Genomic DNA, 21,183 nt, shown 5'->3' on the forward strand with positions numbered 1-21,183 from the left:
AGGCTGCTCCCTTTAGATCCAAAAGCCTGCCTGAGGCCAGTGCTACTTCGTTTTTGTGCTTTCCTGTTTAAATGCAGATGAATTTAAGACAGATGCCTGAGGACTGAGCAGAACAATGTTTAATAATATTTAAAAGGTAATTGCTGGGAACCTTACATCTTGTGTCATTTCAGGGCATAAACCATAGGAGTGTCACATCCACACTTATTCTTTGGAATATTTCTGTTGACATATTATTAATTTTAATTTTATGAGATTTATTTTATTAAATAATGAGTTTAAGAAGAAAATAATCACAAAATACATTATTATATTTTTAATATTTATGGAGTGTTTATAAAAATTTTCAACACTGACTGATTTTGAGTGTACAAAATCTAAAAAAGAACCAGAGAAATAGATTCCTATATGGACTATAATGAAAATACCAATACCACTCTGCAAAAAAATCTTTACTTCAGTTATCACATCTAAGGCAGCCTGCATACATGACAACAACATGTTCCTTACACATGTATTGTTTATGCCAACAGTTTACTGCTTATTTTGCTTTTACTGCCCTTTTTGAGGACATACTTTACATTTATCTGGTCTTGCTTTTTTTTTTTTTAGGAGCTTCTTATTATATTACACGATGTATAGTTAATAGAATCATAAAATGTAAATAAAATAAATATTACATTCTTTTTTATGTATTTAGTACAGGACCTACAGAATCTCACTACACAGATGGGATTCATAGTAATCCTTCCTGTTTTTCAGCCTCCCAAGCACTGAGACAGCCACAACGCACAGTCTCATTGGCTGTCTCAGCATGCCCCAGGGAGCGGGACCAGCATGGTAGGCCCGGGATTGAACCCCTGGCCCCTGCATCTGCCTAAATAGGTGCCTTAATCCGCTGAGCTATCTGGCTGGCCCTGTACATTCTTAATATATACAACAGTCTCTCACGTATTGTAGAGGTTACATTCCAGACACCCCCACAATAAGTGACTCAGCCAAATAGAGACATCATATTTATTTTTAGTATTTATATGTATTTTAAGGCTTTATAAACTATTCTCACACTCTTATAAACCTTTCCCACACTTTTAAAAACACTTCTAACATGTTTAACCATTTTCTAAACTCATAAACCTATGTATTTTTAACAACATATGTATAATGTTTGGTACAGTATATATTCATCCATGAAAGAAATACGTACTGTAAACAATGTATTTTATCTTGATTTAATATTCTTTTAATATGTTAGAATTAACAATTTAAATATATTTTATATATTTTAAAAATTGTTAGGCAAAAATCATTAAAACCATAAATACTACACATATAAATGCATATACACTACTATACACTATTGCAAAATCACATGACATAGCAAAAAATCCATGATAAATAATTTGTATAGGGCTGGCAAGAATAGCTCAGTGGTTGGGGCTGGTGAGATGGCTCAGTGGTCTAAAGCACCTACTTAGAACAAGCTAAGCTAAGCAAAGCACAGGGACCGCGGTTCAATCCCCCAGCACCACATGCCAGCCAGCCCTGACCCCTGGTGGGCTGAGCTGGCCACACACACACACACAAAATAAATAAACAAATAAATAAATTTAAAGAAAAATAGCTCAGCAGACTAAGCACCTGCTTAGACAAGCCCAGAGACAGGGGTTCAATCCCCCACACCACATGCCTCACTGGACCCACTCCCAGGCAAGCTGAGCCAGCCACCAAGACCACATGTGGTGACTTATACCTGTAATCCCACTGCTGGGGAGGCTGAAAATAGAGGGATCACTAGAATCTGAGCTTTCTAGTGAGACCCTGCACCAAATACATATATATATTTTTGGAAGGAAGGAAGGAAGGAAGGAAGGAAGGAAGGAAGGAAGGAAGGAGTTCACAAAAGTCGAACGACAAAATAGTGAGGGACTACTGTATTGTGCATTTAGAGTTAACAGTATTTTTAAACAATTAACTGTGTACTTGCTTACAAAACCAAAAGAGATCATCTGAAATTAATTCCTATATGAACCATCTATATGAGTATGAAATGGTATTTTAAACTGAGACTATTCTCCGCTACAGAGATTCTGCATGGAACGTATATTGTAGAGTAGAATGCCCTGTGCTCAGGCTTCTGTAAGTCTCTATCAAAGTGTATTTCAAGGGTCCCCAAGAAAGGAAAAAATATCCTGGATGACCCTGTTCTGAGACCCCCATTTGTCTCTCAGGGGAAGACAGGTATCTCTGACTGCCTGATACTGGGAGGTCTTTTTCACCTTCTCTTGAAAATTCCTAGGTAAATAAATCCAGTCCATCCCATCTGCTAGTTGCTCTTACCATGGGGACAAAAAGGTAACTAGAAAGTCTGTTAATTGTGATACAGTGAGAGGTCATACAGGACACAGAAGAAAAATCCAACTGTTTTCATAACCAATTAACAAAAGCCTTTGAAAAATATACCAGTACTGCTCCATCTTCCAGGGAAAGGCACCAATAGGACATTTCATCTGTCAACCAGCCCCAGATACCTGACATAGACTACAAAAACTGCAATAAAGCAATTACAAGGTACATCCAGAAAAAGGAAAAGGAAAAATGCACTCATGATGAGGTAGAAAGTGGTCCACAAAGAAACTTAAGTATCTGGGGCTATCTCAGTCTAAATCTCTTCTCGCTCTTCTACAACAGCCTTCTGGCTCCTCCTGACCTTGTGGTTTTAACAGATTGGACTGGGGCTCTAGGAGCCCATGGTTACTGCCAGAATGGAGGGAAAACCTATGAATGTTATGGTGCACAGTGGAGCTGAACACTTAGTTGTGACTCAGTCTGCTGATTCCTTAATCTCCCAGCAAATCCAAGTGATCAATTCCACTGAAAAGAAATTCTGTCAGAGCAGGTCCTGCAAGATTGGTGAAACTTTATCAACCGTGAATTCTCCTACATGCCTGCGTGCCCTATATTTCTCTGGGGATATGACCTGCTTTCCAAGTTGGGAGCAACTATTTATTTTGCTCCAAACCAATCAGCCTCCACAGTCCCAGATTTGATACTGATGGTCACTGTACCTTGAAAATAAGAATGGAATCAGGCCAGAGAGATAGCTCAGCAGCATAAAAGCCTGTCTGGCAAGCACAAGGTCCTGAGTTCAATCCCCTGTACAAAAAAAAAAAAAAAAGAAAGAAAAAAAAAAAAAGAAAAAAAGAAAAAGAAAAAGAAAAAAGAATGGAACGTACATTAGCCTGAAATATGCCTGATAATCATAACCCTAAAATTTTGATTATGATTTACCGTTCAAGTAAATCAGTCTGCTAGAAGGAAACACAGAATCTTCTCTGCCACCTGCTGGCCATAAGCTATAGAGCCTCCCAAGAGGAGAAAAATAAAAGAAGAAAATGAAATAGAACTCTTAAATTGGACTTTAGAATAAACTGAATCCTTCCAGATGACAAAACAAGTGTTGTCACAGCCCCAGCACCAGGCATTCTTGGTCTGACTAGGCTCTTTCATCTGCTTGTTGATGAATGAAGATATGTAGCACAGGGAGTGGGTCCTGACAGAAAAGACCAGGCCTTGCTGATCTTTGCATATTTGTCAAAAGCCTAGACCATGTGGTTAAGGGTCAGCCTCCCTACCTGACAGCACTGGTGGCAGCTGTCCTTCTGATTAAAGAAGCTGACAAGTTGACCCTAGGACAAAATATGACAGTTCAAGTCCTATATGCTGTTCTGGAGTTATTAAATAATCAGAGACACCATTGGCTTTCAAAAAGTCACGTCACTCAGTATCAAGGACTGCTTTGTGGAAATCCCTGACTTACTTTTCCATTGACTCAAACTCTGAACCCCACTACCTTCTTGACCACTGAGCTTGCTGCCCCCAACTTTCCAGCTTTGATGAGAGTTTTGCGAAGTAACCAGATTTATAGATGGAGCCCTTGTCTGATGCTGAGTACACTTGTTTACGAGTGGAAGTAACTCCATCAAGGATGGGAAACATCAGGCTGGATATGCTGTTGTTACCACGGAGGACATGCTCCTAGCTGGATCCATTCCATAAACCTGGTGTGCTCAGAGAGCTGAATTATGGGCCCTGATACAAGCTCTTAACTGAGCAAAAGGAAAAAAAAGTTGAACATTTATACTGACTTGAGACACGCTTCTGCCAATGTTTATGTCCGCAGAATACTATATAAGAAATGTGGACTTCTCAGGGTGGAAGGAAAATAAATTAAAAATGGGTGAAATCTCTCAACTACTGACAGCAATTTGGAAGCCAAAAATATTGTCATTATCTTCTTTAAAGGACACTTAAAAAAGATGCTATTACTCTTGGAAACCACACATTCTTGGAAAACACAGATATAGTTGATCGATTATGTCAACTTAGGAAGTTTAGAGGCTTAACTAAATCAGCTTAACAATTCTACACTCTACCCATCCTAGGGAGGCTCACTCTCTGGATGTTAGAGAAGGGAAAGGAGGAAGAACTGATGGGTTCCCATTCTTCAGAGGAGCTCCAGTCTTTACCTTCAGCTTGAACGTCATCTCCTGGCTTCTAGAAAGGCCTCTTCAGCTTCTACCTTGGATATTTTTTTATGTATTTGATACAGGGTCTCACTATTCATCTTGGACTCATAGTAATCCTCCTGTCTCAGTCTTTCCAGCACTGGAATGAATCACCACACCCACTCTCAGTGGCCAGCATGGCATGTGGTACTGGGGATTGAATCTGGGTCCCTGTGCTTGCCAAGCAGGTGCTTAGACCACTGAGCTATGTCCCCAGCCATCCATCTTGGATCTTTAAGCTTTTCAGTGTTGATCTGTCATGCTTCTGTCACAAACCCACCAAAATGAAATTTACATACACACACACAGTTTTGGAAAACTTGAAAGGATGAACAGGGCTTTAAAATCAATATTAACTAAGTATCACCAAAAAAAGTCAGACACCATGGATAGGTTTACTTCCCATGGCCCTTCTCATGGTATGAAGTTCTCCAGGACCCACAGGTATATATATATGGGGAACCTCATAAAAGGTTCTCTAGGGTAACCTACATCAGCTAGGTAACATAGATCTGCAGAAGTAACTTGAGATACACAAAAAATATAGCTGAAAGACCAACCATGCCCACAGATACAGCTGCCCACACATATAGTCTGGGGATATGGGTTTTATGTAATTATTTTGGCTACCCCAACAGCTTTCAGAGTATCAGAAATTCAGCTGTGGATCCATCACTCTTGGGTCAAAAAGGCACACCTGGATGATGGCTGGAAAGTCTATACAGATCAGTCAACACCCCTAATAATGCTAAAGAGAGAATGCACACCAATCCTTGCTCCTGTCACTCTGGATGCTGAGAAGTCAACACATGGCTGAAGCTTAGAGGACAATGTTCATGGGATTCCAAGTGGAATCCCAAGTGGAATTTACCCCAGTCCCTCCCATACGTTCTCATTTGGAAAAAGCCTAGGGATGTCAGTTATAACTGGAAAATGTTTGTTGTTACTAATGTGTCCGCATTTAAAGCTGTGGTTTTGATCTTCAGTTTAACCAAGGGAAATCAAACAGACCCAACCCAAGCCACTGTTAAGTTTCACCTAGTAAAGGCTGACAAAAATAAAAGAGGCCATCCTAATTTCCCCAGATATAGAGCATATACTACAGTCTGCTCAAAATGTCATGAACATTAGCTCCCCAGATGTTGCTTTTGATTGTTGGCTTTAAGTCCGTACCTCCCTTCACTATGGATTTTCCACACATGTGCTTCCTCAAAGAAGCTCACACAAACGTAGAAACTTATCTCCTGTTCTGGCCTCTTTTTCTGTTTATGGAAATATAAATTATGTTCTCCCACCAGGTACCTCTGCCACACTTCCAAGCACTTGGGCCATTTGACCCTGTGGCAGGAGCTTGTTCACCCCTAACAACAACCATTGTTCCTGTACCCAAATTCCCTTATTAAAATTTCTACCACCCATCAAAGGTTCCAAACTGAAACCAAGCCTTTAACAAATTGGCCTTTGGGATATTTAAGACTTAAACTATAGTATGTTCTATGAACCTCCTACTTAATCTTCTTCCAAATATATATATATATATATATATATATATATATATATGTTCAAATATATATAATAAATAGTTAGCATAATCATTCTCATTGAGAGATTATTAGAACCTATGTAAACAAAATACCATGCATAGACTTGGCATGTAGTTGGTATTCAACAAGTTATAGTTATCTTCTCCCCACCCCATTAGTGGTAAAATAAAAGATATGTTCAAGAACCAAAGGAGCTGAAGCATTGAGACAGAAATGGAGAAAGCTGAACAGAGATGTGAGTCCACATCAGTGGTAGCCTTAAATATCTGGCATCATCCTTCAGTGTGATCAATGTGTCTGTTATGGTTTGTGTCTAGTGATCCCCTCAAAGCCTCATGCAGTCACGGTTCAGAATTCTAGAGTTTGTGATTAACTTCATGATCGACTTGGATTATGAGTGTGAGTACTACACCCAGCTTGGCATGTATAGCTTGGACGCAACTTAAAGGGGACAGACTTTCTCTCTGTATCCACTGTTACTATTACTCCTCCCTTTTGCTCTTGCTGTTTTGCTGCTTTCCACTGCTATGAACTGCTGCTCCCTGCCATGTGTCCCTCTGCCTTGCAGCCAACTCCATTTCAGTATGGACTGAAATCTCCAGTAACTGTGAGCTGCATAAACCTTTCCTTTCTTAATTTTGAGTGTCGGGTAGTTGTCCCAACAATGAGAGAAGAGTAACTGAGACAGTGTCTAAGAGTCCAAAGTGGAATTGAAAATCCTGTTTTTGTTCCTGTTGGAAATACGCTTCCAGAAGGAGAAAAGAATGCTACAACTTTGGAACAATAAATCAAAACAGGGTAGAGCAGTTTTCAAATTAGGGGTAGAGAAGAAAGAATTTGTTAGATACTTAGTGCAGTTAACTGTGTTGTCAGTTAGAATAAAAAACTCATGGCTGATTGTTTTAGCATAGTTCTGGTGTGTCTGAGCGACTGCCTTTCTAAAGCTGGAAGCCCCTCCCTGGGTGTGGGTGATGCCAACCAATAGGCTTGTAGTCTGGGTGGAATAAAAGGGAAAGAAAAAGAAAATGCCACTTTTGCTTTTTTGGGAGAGCTCCAGTTTTCGCCATCAACTTTGGGTATCAGTCTCCAGTCTTCCAGCTTAAAATGTGGCTTCTTGGTACAGACTCACAAGAGACCCTGTGTTGAGCTCTGAATGACCTGGGTTTGTTTTGTTCTGTTTATTTTTTAATACAGGGTCTTCCTATATAGTCCAGCCTGGCCGTGGATTCATTATGTAACCAAGGGTGGTCTCAAACTCATGGTGGTCTTCCTGCCTCATCTTCCCAAGTGCTGGAATTACAGGTGTGCACTGCCATGCCTGGCTTGTATAACCTGTTTAACATCAAAATAACAAGGCAAGTACTAGATAATTCCTCTAAAAAACAGGCATTGGAAAATAAAACTGTATTCAAACTACAGAAATAACTCTCAATGTCCACAACTAATAAGCCAACAAAAATTGGAGAATATCTGATGGACTATAGAAAACAAAGTCATAATATATAGTAAATATTTCAAGGTATAAAATCAATATTGTTCCTGTGCACAAACGATGAACCCACAGGAAAAAAAGAATCTGTAAACTATTCCATTAAGTTTCAAAAAAATCAAATGTCTAAGAATTAGCATAACAGGACCGGGGAGATGGCTCAGTAGAATAAGCGCTTGGCTGGCAAGTGCAAGGACATGAGTTCAATCCCCAGTTCCACCAAAAAAAAAAAAAAAAAAAAGAATTAGCATAAGAGAGGAAGAAAACATCCCCTATAACAAAAACTGTAGTGATTGAAATAAGAGAAATTCAAGAAGACATTAGAAAATAGAAACACACTCCCAGGTCCTGCATAGGCACAACCAACCAATATTGTCAAAATGTCCATATTCCAACAAATGTGGGTGTGTTTAATGCAATTCTAGTCAAAGTACTTTCAGTGTTCTTTACAGAACCCCAAGGCACAATTCCACAATTCATAAGAAATCAGAAATGACTGAGAGTAGCCAAAGAACCCGTGAGCATAAGAGAAAAAACAGGAGGAATCATTATTCCAGATTAAAAGTTATACTTCCAAACTACATATCATGGTACTGACTGGCAAAAAAAAACAAAAAAACAAAAAAAAAAACTTTTATCAATAGGACCCTGTCTTTTCAATAGGCTGATGACTTTCATTAAACAACGAATGGATGCCATTAAAATACAACCTATACAGGTCCATTACCACAGGCTTGAGATGGCCGACAGAGAAAGTTGTGCTGAGCTCGAAAGAGTACACTGCGATGATGCCCAATCCGGGTAAAGAGATTTTCTCACCTTGGTGCAATGGACTGGATAGCCAGAGATGGGCAACTAGAGGCTCACATGCGGTACAGACCGCCACCTAAGAGAGGAACTGGGCCTTCCGCTGCCCTGCTTTCCTATGACGGGAAAGGTCTGGTTCAGCCACATGTGAAAGCATCTTGACCCAAGGCAGGCACAGTCCCCTCAAAGAGTAATGGCCTTTGGAGTTAAAGTAAAAAGGGGGACCTGTGGGAAGCCATTAAGTGGTATCCATTTTATAATAGTGTCAGCCATTTTCTTAAGTTTCTATTCCCCTGCTGAGTTAAGTTTCTGGTCCTTCCCACCTTGCCCATTCCCCGTGATATGCTCCAGGGGTGGGACCTTCCTCCGTTGCCTAGATACCTGCTGACCCCTAAGAGCTGAGACATCCTCATTCCTACACCCCCTATGTATACCCAGCACCTCCCCTGAATAAACGAGACTTGATCAGAATCCTGTCTTGTCTCCATTCTTTGTGTCTCCTGTCCCTTCTCATCCCCACTCCCCCCTAGGGTCCTCGTTGACTAACCTGCGGGTCAGGACAAGCTATCTTCCTGGCCTTTTACAAGGATTTTAAACACCAACTCTACATAAATTGTGGAAATGTAGTCATACAGTGTCAGTTACCTAAGCACAACTACCAAGAATGTGATCACCGGGGTGTTCCCAGATACGCAGGGTTGAATGCAAACAACATGAAATTCAAAACTGGTGTTTTTCTTTAATTGTGCCTTGACTAGGATAACACCTACAGACATCCTCTAAGCACAAGTAACCATTTAATGAATGTTTTATACCTTATTCTATACGACAACTGCTAACTGAAATCACAGTAAGAAAAGTTTTTAAGTAAATCAATTTAGGATTTTCCATCCCAATATCACACTGAATTCCACACTAAAGATGCAGCCAAAATAACTGATAGATTAAAGAGCTGGTCACATGGACATGTTGACAGGAATGGAAACACTTGACATCACTAGAAATGGATAGCACAGTGATCCACTAAGGTCCTAGACAGCTTGTAGGCCATGCACAAGCTTTGTCCTTCCTCTTCCTGGCCCTCCAGCTCTCGGTAGGGTCAATACTCACCACCTCCCCTGGGAAGCCTCCCTCTCACATATTAACTTCAATCCTCTATGCCAATAACCTGATCTCTTTTATTCAAAATACCTATGAAAATGTCAATGTGTCTTCTGGTGGAGAGAGGGCTTTGATCTCTTTTTCCCTACAGGAAATCAAGGCCATGAAGTCAGGGAAGAACATGAAGTTTGAAAGAAAAGCCCTCCCATAAGAACACATTGCCTTCTTGGGCCTGCCATCAGTTGTACCTCTCACAATCAGTCAAGACCCCTGCTAGGCAGGGGATGCTAAGGGAATCCAGGGGTGCATCTTAGTCCAATACAGCCTAATGTAGAATGGGTTCCAGCACTGGAAGCCTAGGCCAGCAGGCCCTGAAGCAGGGGTAGAGATAGGTGAATGGCAGCTGGGGTTCAGGACCATCAAATTAGTTGGACCACCATAGAAAGGGTTTGTGGGGCTATCTTTGTCTCATATAAGTCCCCGAGAGGCCCAAGCAGATGCAAGGGCCTTCAGAACCAGATGTGTCTGCCAGCCCTGGATTAGGGTTGAGTCTCCAGGCTCAAGTAGTTGGACTTCTACAAGTAGCAATGATGCCTGTCCTTCCTGAGCCCCTGCATGCATTCTTCTTCAGCCCAAGTATATGAGGAGACGCTCTCTGCATGTGCCTAGCCTGGCATCCCCACCCTCAAGGCAGCACAGGAAAGGGGCTCTTCTGGTACTCAAGCACACAGTTCCTCTGCAGCTTCTGTGAAGGCATTTCAGAAAGCATTTGACTCAGGAAGTACAGGTTCCAAGACATATCTCACCTTGTAATGTACATTAACCAGTAAAACAGTGTGCTGGCTTCTCAACTCTCCTGATCTCCCTCTGTATTAGATACATTCATTAGCAAGATTTTTACCCGGGTGTCCTCAGGACCAAAACTGGACCAAACAGAACCAAAACTGGGCCTACTGCATTTCCAAATTTGCTAGTTGTTGCCATAAAATTCTGACCTACCAAAAAGGTGTGGAGGACCACCTGAGCAGCTCTCCTTGAAAGAAGAGCAACTGTCTCTATTTTGACTGAGCCAGACCCTATTTCCCCATATTGATATGTACAGAGCTGGCTGGGACTTGTTGATCCTTTCAATTGGCCTTAAGCAATGTGTATTGGTCTAGCTGAGATGCAGGTGATAGTCTCTGAAGGTGGTGTGCGTGTTTCCCTGGTAACCTACACCTGCTGCTCTTTAACATGAGCCAGGTGAGACAGGAGGAAAGAGCCAATGCTCCGCGCCTCCAGCTGGGATCGAGCCTCGAGATAGAGGCTAAGACTTCCTGGGGCTTGAAAGACTACATCAGAGCTGAAGCACCAGACCCCCCCCCCAAAAAAAAAAAAAAAAAACCAAAACCATTAGATACTATCTCAACAGCATAATGCAGATTACTTTCTCTGCATATGGCAGAGGTAAATGTAGGCCACCCACCTAGCTCAGCTCACAATGGTCACCTTCTTCCCACAGTTCTCAGTCAATCCTCCTCAAGCCACTCCTCCACTAAATAAAACTGGGTGAGGCCCTGGGTCGCTCTCTTGGTTCCGGAAAGTCATCTTCATGGCTGGACTTGGGGCCCCCTGGCTCCCCAGTAATTATAAATATGTTTTAGTGTCTTTATTTTCGCCAAGGGTTGCACTGGGAGTGGTAGATTGGAATTAACTTTGTGGGATTCCAATAACGTATCTTTGGGATTGCAAATATTAACTTCTTGGACTCAGAGGAGAACCTGGAGGGGACTCCTACAAAAAAGGTACCTTTCACAGTTCATAAAAACTAAGTTATTTCATACATTATGTCCATTCATGGAGTTCTGTACAGACTGTTGTTTGTTTTTTCATTTGTGGCTTAATCAATACTTCTTCTTGGTCTTTTTCCTGCACCAATATTCTTTTGGCCTCCCACAGCCCTAAGAAAATACTTAGGAAAAGTCTTTTATTTATTTATTTTTTTTCTACCATGTTGACAATTTGTCAGGGAAGGGTAAGAGAGCTTACCCTTGTTGGATTAGGTAAAGCTCATCCTTGGTCTAATCTAACATATCTTTTGCTGATTTGTTGAAGTGTGACGCATTCACTTTTCGTGGATTTAGCGTGCTCTTCCTGAAACTGGGGTCACGCGTGTGCTCCAAATGCTCCTTGGTCAGTGTTCTTCGGGTGAGCCAATCCTGATGTAAGAAAACACACTAAGCACAGGCCGGGGCAAGACAGATGTACTGGACAGTGGTTCGGCTACTTACAGTCCATGTTTGTGATTCAGCAGGCTTCAGAGTCCACGCTCTCTCAATCTGTTCATTTTCAGACAACAGTGGCCGCTGTGAAAAGCCAGAAGTAAACTGCTGAGATTCAACTGTTGTTGGGCGAGGTGAGGTCGACACTGGAAAAGAGACTTGTCCAGAAGTTCCGGGTTCCTGTCCGTCTTTCCAGCTCTAAGCGCGCACGCAGTTCATTTTCCCACTCACTCCTGCCTCGGAGGGCGGGCCATGGGGCGGGAGCCAATCAGCGACAGAGGCGAGCTGTACGAATAGTCCAATCAGAATGGGCCAAGGTAGGCGGATCCTTCCTGGGTCCCGGCGCCGAAGTGCCAGTGCGGTGCTAGGTTGCTAGCCACCTGCTGTGACTTCTGCTGGCTATGTGCTGCCTGGGAAGGGCTCCGTGAGAGCTTGAAGCCACGCAGTGGTGATGTTGTGGGAGGAAGCCGAAGATGGGATGGAGTCGGGAGGAGATCGGGAAGAAAGTGCCCAGAGCCAGGCGCAGGGAGCCACAGTCTCCTCGATTGGCTGCGGACCCCGAAGACGTCCTGGCTTTTGGGGGTGTTGTCCCTCTGTCCCTGTGCTGGGGCAGAGTTGCTTCTGATTCTCTGGATCCTGTACCCACTGTGACACCCCAGCCCCCAATCCTGTCTCCTGAGGCACATCCTCATCTACACACTCCTGGTGAGAGTGCACGGAAGGGGGTTTCGGGGAGACCCAGCTTCAGATATAGGTCAGAGCTGCGTACAATTGTACTATGCTAGGACCCTGGTCTCATTCCTTTTAGTAGCAGGACTGGAGGTTCTGACGCTTAGTTGTGATGCAATCTTTTACACATAACCCATCTCTTCAGATCTCTGCCTTTTTAATATTCACAGTAATCCTAAATTGCCAGTATTTCTTCATATCGCCAAAGTCGCAGTATGTGTTGCTATGGGCTATGGAATCCACAGAAAGGCTTCACACTGAGGGTGCTGTGACTCCGGCGAAGTGCTTGCGAAGCATGCAATTTATACCCAACTGCAGGGCATTTTATACTCAACAACTCCCAGAGTTATCATCTTGGTCGTTTATGTCAGTTCCCCACTTACAGTGATAAAGAACAGAGCTCCGGGTTCACCACATTGTGAAATGAGATTGCGAACCAAAAAGAGGCTGTTGGGGAATTTCTGTTGGAAATAAAAATAGCTCCCTGAGTCCGTGGAAGCATCCCGAGTTACTACTGCTGCTCAGTCCAGAGCTAACTAGTCAGAGTATAGCAATTGTTCAGTTGTTTAATGACTGACTGTCACAGGCAATTAATTTTGTATTTAAAATGATCATTTGGAACTCAGGCTTTTAAATATTTTCAACAGAACCACGCAAGTTTTATAGAAAACTGAGATTTTAGAGAAACACTGGTTAATTTGTATTTCAAATTCCTGGAAAATCGGGAGCTTAGTAGGGAGAGGCTGCAACTCCCTGTCAAAGAGAGGGGCTGCTTTCCATGTTGCCTAAGGAAGTTCATTCTAGGGCCTCTGTAGCTCACTGTTATTTTTATCAGTGTGGCTTATTTCCCATCTGTATCTCAGCCCATTTTCCCTAAGTAGGGAAAATAAATAAAGGTAACTAAATAAAATATTGTTTGCATTAGACTATTTAAATGAGGCCTTCCCAGAGAGTTTAGAATGGTGAGAAAACTGCAGGGGATGCTAATGTATTACCAAGGGAACTAAAGGGGCTCTTGCTGAAGACAACCTTCTGAAAGGATTGCCTTTTATTTATTTTTTTTTGGAAGAAATTATAAAACTTTATTATCAAGCAGAAATGAAAACTTAAGCTATACTATGTTGGCAAATGAGAAGACTTGGTTTCCTAAAAACACCTATTCCTGTCGTAGTACATAAAAATACATTCGCTGCACAGAGCTAGTACATACATGTGTCAGTGTTACAAGGATTGCCTTTTAAACCCAAATTGAGAAACACATCAAATTAGGGTATCTACAAGTATCTACATGGACATATCTATGTGATATTGGTAGTAATGGAAGGAAAAAGGGAGTTCTCATCTCTGAAATAATTGCTAGTTTTTGGAATATTTCAACACATTGCTTTAAATTTGAAATGTTAATGGAAATGAACTTTGTGTAATACAAACACTGAAGTAGTTGTAAATCTCCATAGTTAAGGTCTACAGGCACATAAAGGAATAGGAATAAAAGGATTTTTTTTTTTAATCAGGAGGAGCAAAGGGAAAAGGAAATAGGAGAGCTTGTTGGAGAAAGGTGCAGTCAGAAAGTACACCTGTGAACTCTTCTGATGAGGTCAGATTGTTCTTAGTGTGACAATAATTGAAGGGTGTGTGCTACCTTGGCCTAAGAGTGGGTTGGAAGTCATAAACCTGAAGAAAAGAGGGGAAGGGCCGAAAATAGCTCAGCCAATTAAGTGCCTGCTTTGGCAAGCATAGAGACCAGGGTTCGATCCCCAGTCAGCTGAGCCAGTGACCGAGTCTGGGCATGGTGGCACATGCCTGTAATCCCAGTGCTGGGGAGGCTGAAAACAGGAGGATCACGATGTGCCCAAGCTGCACAGTAAGACCCTGTGTCAAATACATAAAAAATGAAAAAGAAATTAAAAAAGAAAGAAGGGAACTTAGTGACACACATCATACATATGTCTATATCTTCTGTTACTACTGATCAGTTCACCTAATCGTTTGTGAGGCAAAATTGGAAATTAGCAAAATTAGAAATTAGCAAAGTAGTCTTGTTGGACTAAAAATACAGTGGGCTGCAGTCTAAGTGCCTGCCTAGCAAATTCAAGGACCTGGATTCAATTCCTGGTACTACATTCCATGCTGGGCCCTGCCATGCTGGCCATCAAAACTGGGCATGGTGGTGCACACCTGTAATCTCAGCACTGGTGAGGCTGAGAGAGGAGGAGCACTATGACCCGGGGTTGTGTAGTGAGACCCTGTACCAAACAAAAGATTTTTAAAAAAATATAGTGGGCATCATCATGAAGAAGAATGAGAAGGATTTTCTCTTGGATACAAAAGACTTCAAGGCATGTTTGATTTTTTTTTTTTTTTTGTATTGGGACTAAACTCAAGAAGTTTCCCCCCATGCCACAACTTACCTCCCAAAACCTCATATCTTAATGAATGTTTTGGGTTTTTTTGGGGGGGGGGTTGTATTTTTGGGGGAAGGGCCTACAGGGCGGTCAGGGTCTCACTACTAGATTGAACTTGTAGTGATCTGCCTGTTCACAGCCTACCAAGAGCTGGGATTACAGGCACGTGCCTCCACACCCAGTCTCAATTGTTGTCTCAGTGCGCCCGGGGGCAGGGCCAGCAGGCCGGGATATCAAACCCCTGGCCCCAGCGCCTGCTTGCAGGTGCTTTAATCTGCTGAGCTATTTGGCTGGCCCTAAATAAATGTTTCTGAGACTTGGTCACACTAAATTTTGGGGGCTAGAGAGAGCTTGATATTATTTCCAGTTTGTTGGCTGTTGAGATGACAGGCATGTGGCATTTTGCCAGTTCAAGATTGGGGTCCTCTAATCACAATTTGTAAAGGTTTCAGTGGTTGGATAAACATCAATGAGACACGGTGGTGCACACCTTTAATCCCAGGCACACTGGAAGACTGAGACGGGTATTGAAACATCAAGCCCAGCCTGGACAATTGATCAGGATCCTGTTTCAATATGAAATAGATTTTGGGATACACCTCCAGTTTAACCCATCTAAATGAATGACGCCCTGAACTAAATCTTTAGTACTAACCCCCCCAAAAAAGGTTTAGTGGAAATATTTCACTTTTATAATTTATTTACTTTTCTCAGGACTTGTCATGATGGTGAACAGCAGTAATGTGTCACTGCTCTATCAGCAACTGGACATAGGATGAACAGCCAGTGATTTATAGTGTATGTATTTTATTAACTTCATAAGATATTTAATATTTTATTATGAATTGTGTGTTGTGTTACATTTATATCCCCAACCGCAGTTCAAGGCAAGTGTTTTAAGCAGATTTGAAAGAGTCAAACTTGACAATGATGCTTGATTTATTGGGTATGTTCCGTGAATTTTTTCCCATGCATTTTTTTTTTTTTGGTGGAACCGGGGATTGAACTCAGGCCCTTGCGTTTGCCAGGGAAGTGCTTATTCCACTGGGCCATCTCCCCGGCCTCTCCCATGCATTTTTAATACATTTTATTTTCAACTTCCTTTGGGATGATCATAATATTTTCCCTTTCAAACTCAAGTAGCATCTGTAGTCATTCCTTCAATTCTCTATTTCTTTGTATAGCATGACATTTATCAGATTGTTTCCTGTTTCGAGTGCAGCATTAATCAGCTTCTCCAGAGCAGCCCATCCAGGAGACAATCTGAGTACTGTTCTGACAAAAGAAGATTGTGTAGGTATTTTGGGGTTTTTTGTAGGCTTATTTGCTTTGCTTTGACTTTTTTGTTGTCATTGTTTTGGTAGCATAAAGAACTCCCCCCTTCTGTTCATATTCTGACTTATATTATCATGACAAGGGGATCAGATGGAGCTTTTCAAAGAAGACAGAGAGCTAAGCAGTTTGAACACAACACCAAGCATGTGCAAAGCTACCAAGAAAGCACTCCATTCCTAGTTCTAATTAATGTTGATTTTGGGAACTCTTCTAGCTGCTTTAACCCTGGATTAACACCTGCCTTTTTATACTGGGGTGGTCGTTCACTCCTATAATCCTACCTCCTCTTCCACAACCATAGTAGGCTGAAGGGAGGTGTGTCTAGCACCTTTGCTTCCAAGACCTCTTCCTGTTACAGTGATTTGTATCTCTCTGCAGAAAGAGATGGCCATGAGCTTTGGTTATGTGTGTTCCATAAGTGACAAGGGACTGCAAGCCCTGAACTACACCCCTCATGTCTCCTGGGTTCCCCAAACTCTGAGCACAGCATTTCCATGTTGGCACCTGAAGAAACCCATGGAAATGGCTTATGGAGAAAGGCATAGCTGAGATAAGGCACTGAGTTTCAATTCAAGGCACTTCTTAGTGTCCCCTACATCTCCCAATGGTGTCATCATAGAACATCAGGCAGTGCAGCAGATTCTGGGTCTTCACATCATTGACATCTGAGAAGCAGTGCAGGTGGTGGGACAAGGAGAGAGCATGCAAGGGCACAGTCCTATGGGTGGTGTCATTCATTCCACTTGGGTTTGGGGTGCAGAGGATTTGGGCAGCTCTTGTGGTCAGTTTGCCCATTTGATTACCTTGTCATTCAGGTTCTTATATGTCATACCTGCTAAGTTGGTAATTTCCAGGCACTGGTGATAGTGCACATCAGAAAACATATCAGTGTATCTCACCTTTTTTATTTATTTTTCTTCTTTTTAGGTGGTGGGGAGCCCAGCCCACCCTAACAGCAGGGCTGGTGTGGCATGTGGTGCTGGGGATTGAACATCAAACTGCAATCCCCTGAGCCTGCCTAAGCTTGCCTAAGCAGGTGCTTTAGACTGCTGAACTATCTCACCAGCCTCACCTTTTTTATTTCAAAGAGTTAAAAATAATAAAGCAAAGTTTCAAAACAGAATAGTAGGAGAGTAACAATAATTAATACATTATGTATTGTTATCTTCTTAGTAGTAGCTCAGAGTACAAGATACAGTATGAATAGTATCCAAACAATGCTAGCATGAACTTTTCAATGAACTAAGAGAAACTAGCTGTATAATTATTTTAACTATTCATCTATGTGTAACTTTTTTGTTAAAATCATGACATAGAGCATGAGCAAGATTTAAAGCATTAGAGGAAAAGGATGTTGATCCATGTCACATAACACATAGGACAGCTCTTAAAACAATGACATGTTGGGCCCAAATATCACTAGTGCTCTGCTTGACCACCCTGTTGCAGGCCTGTCTTCTTCCCCACCTATGACCCTGTTAGTCACCTCTGAATCATACACTGTAGCTTCAGGTGCATTATCCACACTGGCAGTAGGTCCTAGAGACTAAAAGAATATTGTACACGTGCTGTACCGCTGGCTACCCACCAGCTCTTGGACATATATGTTTAGTATGCACAAATGGGAGTATGTTAGAGAGTTCATCTTGTACTTTACTTGATTCACCAAATATTATTTTCCAGATTTATTCACATTGTTGTACATATAACTCCTGAGAGGTCTCCATTGTTGTATCTCCAGAACACCTTAATTGGTTTTCCATGATTGTAAAAGAAGCTTGTGCAGTTCTATCACTGCTGTAAATGACACAAGGCACATTCATTTGCTACACTGGAAGCCGATTTGAGAAAATGCCACAAGTGATGTTTGCTCTTACACAGAGAATGTTTACATTTAAATCTTAATGTACACCATTCCCATGATTACCACCAGGGGGCAGTAGTTCCTAGTGCTCATAGCAAGTCCATATTAAGATTTTTCTAATTTGATGAGTTTCATGGATTTATAGGAAAATTTAATTCTTTTCACACTTTTTGTCTTTGATGCATGTGTTTTATTCATTTTGTTATGTACTGTGTAAGCTGTTCTGTAAAATATCTGCTTATATCATATTCTCATATTTGAGAAGAAGAATGGCATGACATGTCAAAGATGGATTTATATTGTAACCTTTTTCAGAAAATCATTTCTTTTAATGAATGAATAATATAGACAGCTTATATTTTTGTTTCTACCTTTAGCTTTTATGAACATTAAGTTGCAAATGTCATTGTAAAGTGCATTTTAACCTGTTAACTGTGCCACATTAATGCCATAGTTCGACTGTGCCGTGGCTCATGTGAGCGAAAAGCAGAACAAAGGGTGCAGAATGTAAATTGCAAAGTGTAAGCAATAGAGAAGCTCCTGAAGCCAAAGGGAGCGTGCAACAAATGCTTTAGAGATTCTGCGCTATGATTTAGCACTACACATGTTCTGTTCTGGAAGTACAGGGGAAACACTACTGTGAGACAGTGAAGGAGAGCTCAGGTGATATTGGCTTAACTAGCTTCCATGACTCTGAGACAAAGTAAATCACTTTTATTTATAGTTTACTTAGTCTGAACACTTGTGCTTAAAAAAGAAACAATGTGCATCAACTTTTTGCTAGCAGATGTATGAATACATAGTGTCTTATTTTAATGCTAAAACATTTATACTTTTACAAATTGAGCTGAGGGGGCTTATGGGTTAGCTAAGTTGTTTAAGTGCCTGCTGAGGCAAACCCAGTCAGGTGCAGGGGACCATGGTTTGATCCCCAGCTCCCCATGCTTTACTAGACATGCCCTTAAGTCAGCCTGAGCCAGCCAAAAAAAAAAAGTCCTTCTCAACTTTTAAGGGCCAGCCAAATAGTTCAGCAGATTAAAGCACCTGCTTAGGCAGGTGCAGAGGCTGGGAGTTCGATCCCCAGGCCTGCCATGCCGGCCCTACCCCCGGGGCATGCCGAGACAGTGACTGAGACTAGGCATGGTGGTGCGCACCTGTAATCCCAGCACTTGGGAGGTTGTAAACAGGAGGATCACTCTGAGTCCAATCTACACAGTGAGACCCTGTACACCCTGTCCTAAATACAAAAATAAAAATAAAAATTGAGCTGAGTGCCAGTGAAGTAATTACTTGCAGAGCACTTGCTAGGATATGCAAGGATGTGAGTTGAACATCATACCACAAAAAATTTGAAGAAAAAAAAAAGAATTGAATCTGTAATGAAATGGAATCAAAGTCTTAAAGCATTCCCATGTGTTGATGAATTAATTCTCAATAGGCCTAGTGTTAAAACAACAACACACATCCATTCTAATGAATCTGTTAGTGAGCTTTCTTTTACTGGTTAAAAAAAAGTAACTGACACTAAAAACAAAATAGCTGACACTTTAAAATGTGAGTCAATTGCAATGGTTTGTTTCCTATATGTAACTCCTCCCTTTTTATCCCTGTATCTTGCCTGATTCCTCTGCTTAGTGTTCAGAATACTATGTTGAATAAAAGTGGTAATAGAGAGTATCTTTGTCCTACTGCTGATTTTAGAGTGAGTGCTTTTAATCTTTCCCCACTCAGTATAATACTTACATTGTTTTGTCAAAAATAGCTTTTAACAAATTCAAGTACGATTCTCTTATACCTACTTCCTTCAGAGTTCTTATAAAAGGTGTCAGATTTTATTGAAAGATTTTTCTACATCTATTTATGATCATGTGGTTTTGACCTTGCTTCTGTTTATGTGTTTATGTATTGATTTGTATGTATGAAAGCATTCTTGAATCTCTGAGATGAAGCTTACTTGACCACAATATACGATCTTCTTGATTTCTCTACTGACATCTGTTCACAAACATGTTGTTCATCACGCTTGCATGTGTTGTCATTAGAGATGCTAGCCTATAGCTCGAGAGTCTTTAACTGATTTTGCAATCACAATGATGCTGTCTTCTATAAATGAACTTCAAAGCACTCCGCACCTTTTAATTTCTTTGAAGAGCTTCAGTATAGATAGTATCACATCCTCAAAGTTTATGTGGAATGCTGTAGTGAATCCATCACATTCTGGGCTTTTTTTACTTGGTATATTTTTTATTACTGTCCTGATTCCATTGCTTGCTTTTGAGTCGTTCAACATGTTTGTATTATCTTGGGTAGCTTTGGTAATTTATGAGTCTAGAAACTTGTCCATTTCCTCCAAATTTCATTTGTTGGAATATATTTCTTCATAGTAGTTACTATCTTCTGAATTTTGATGCTGTTATGATTTTGCCTTTTTCATCATTAACTTCAGAGATGTGAGTACTTCCTCTTGGTAACATTCACTAAGAACTTATTTCTTTCGTTTATTCTTTGAGGATGCCTGCCCATTAGCTCAGGTGATTAAGTGCCTGCTGAAACAAAGGAGTCAGGCTCAGGATGCTGTGGTTCGATTCCCTCATCCTCAAGCCAAACCAGACCTGCCCTGAAGGCATCCTGAGCACACACCCCCAAAAAAATCCATTTATTCTTTCAAAGAATCAGACCTTTGATTTATTTTCTGTTTTTTATCTCAATTTCATTGATATTCACTCTAAAATTTTCAAAAATTCTTGTTAATTTTAGTTTGGCTCTGAATTATTTTTTCTCAAGTATTTTAAAAGGTCTCAGGAAAGAAACTTCTCACAAAGAAAGAACAACTAGGATAGGGGAACAGAAAAAATAAAGGGGAGAAAATACACTCACACTCACACATATACATATACAATAGCTAAGATAATTATACTACTAATTTCTATTAGTTTATTGAAAGGAACAGTTTATGTTGTTTGGTCAGTTTTACATGCCTATATCTGATAATCTGAGCAACTACTTTGAAGGTAATAATATGGAAACAACCAAGATGCCCATCACCTGAGGAATGGTTGAAAAAGATGTGGTATTTTTAT

Source organism: Octodon degus, unplaced genomic scaffold, assembly GCF_000260255.1.
Source record: "Octodon degus isolate 3935 unplaced genomic scaffold, OctDeg1.0 scaffold00029, whole genome shotgun sequence".
Taxonomy (NCBI): domain Eukaryota; kingdom Metazoa; phylum Chordata; class Mammalia; order Rodentia; family Octodontidae; genus Octodon; species Octodon degus.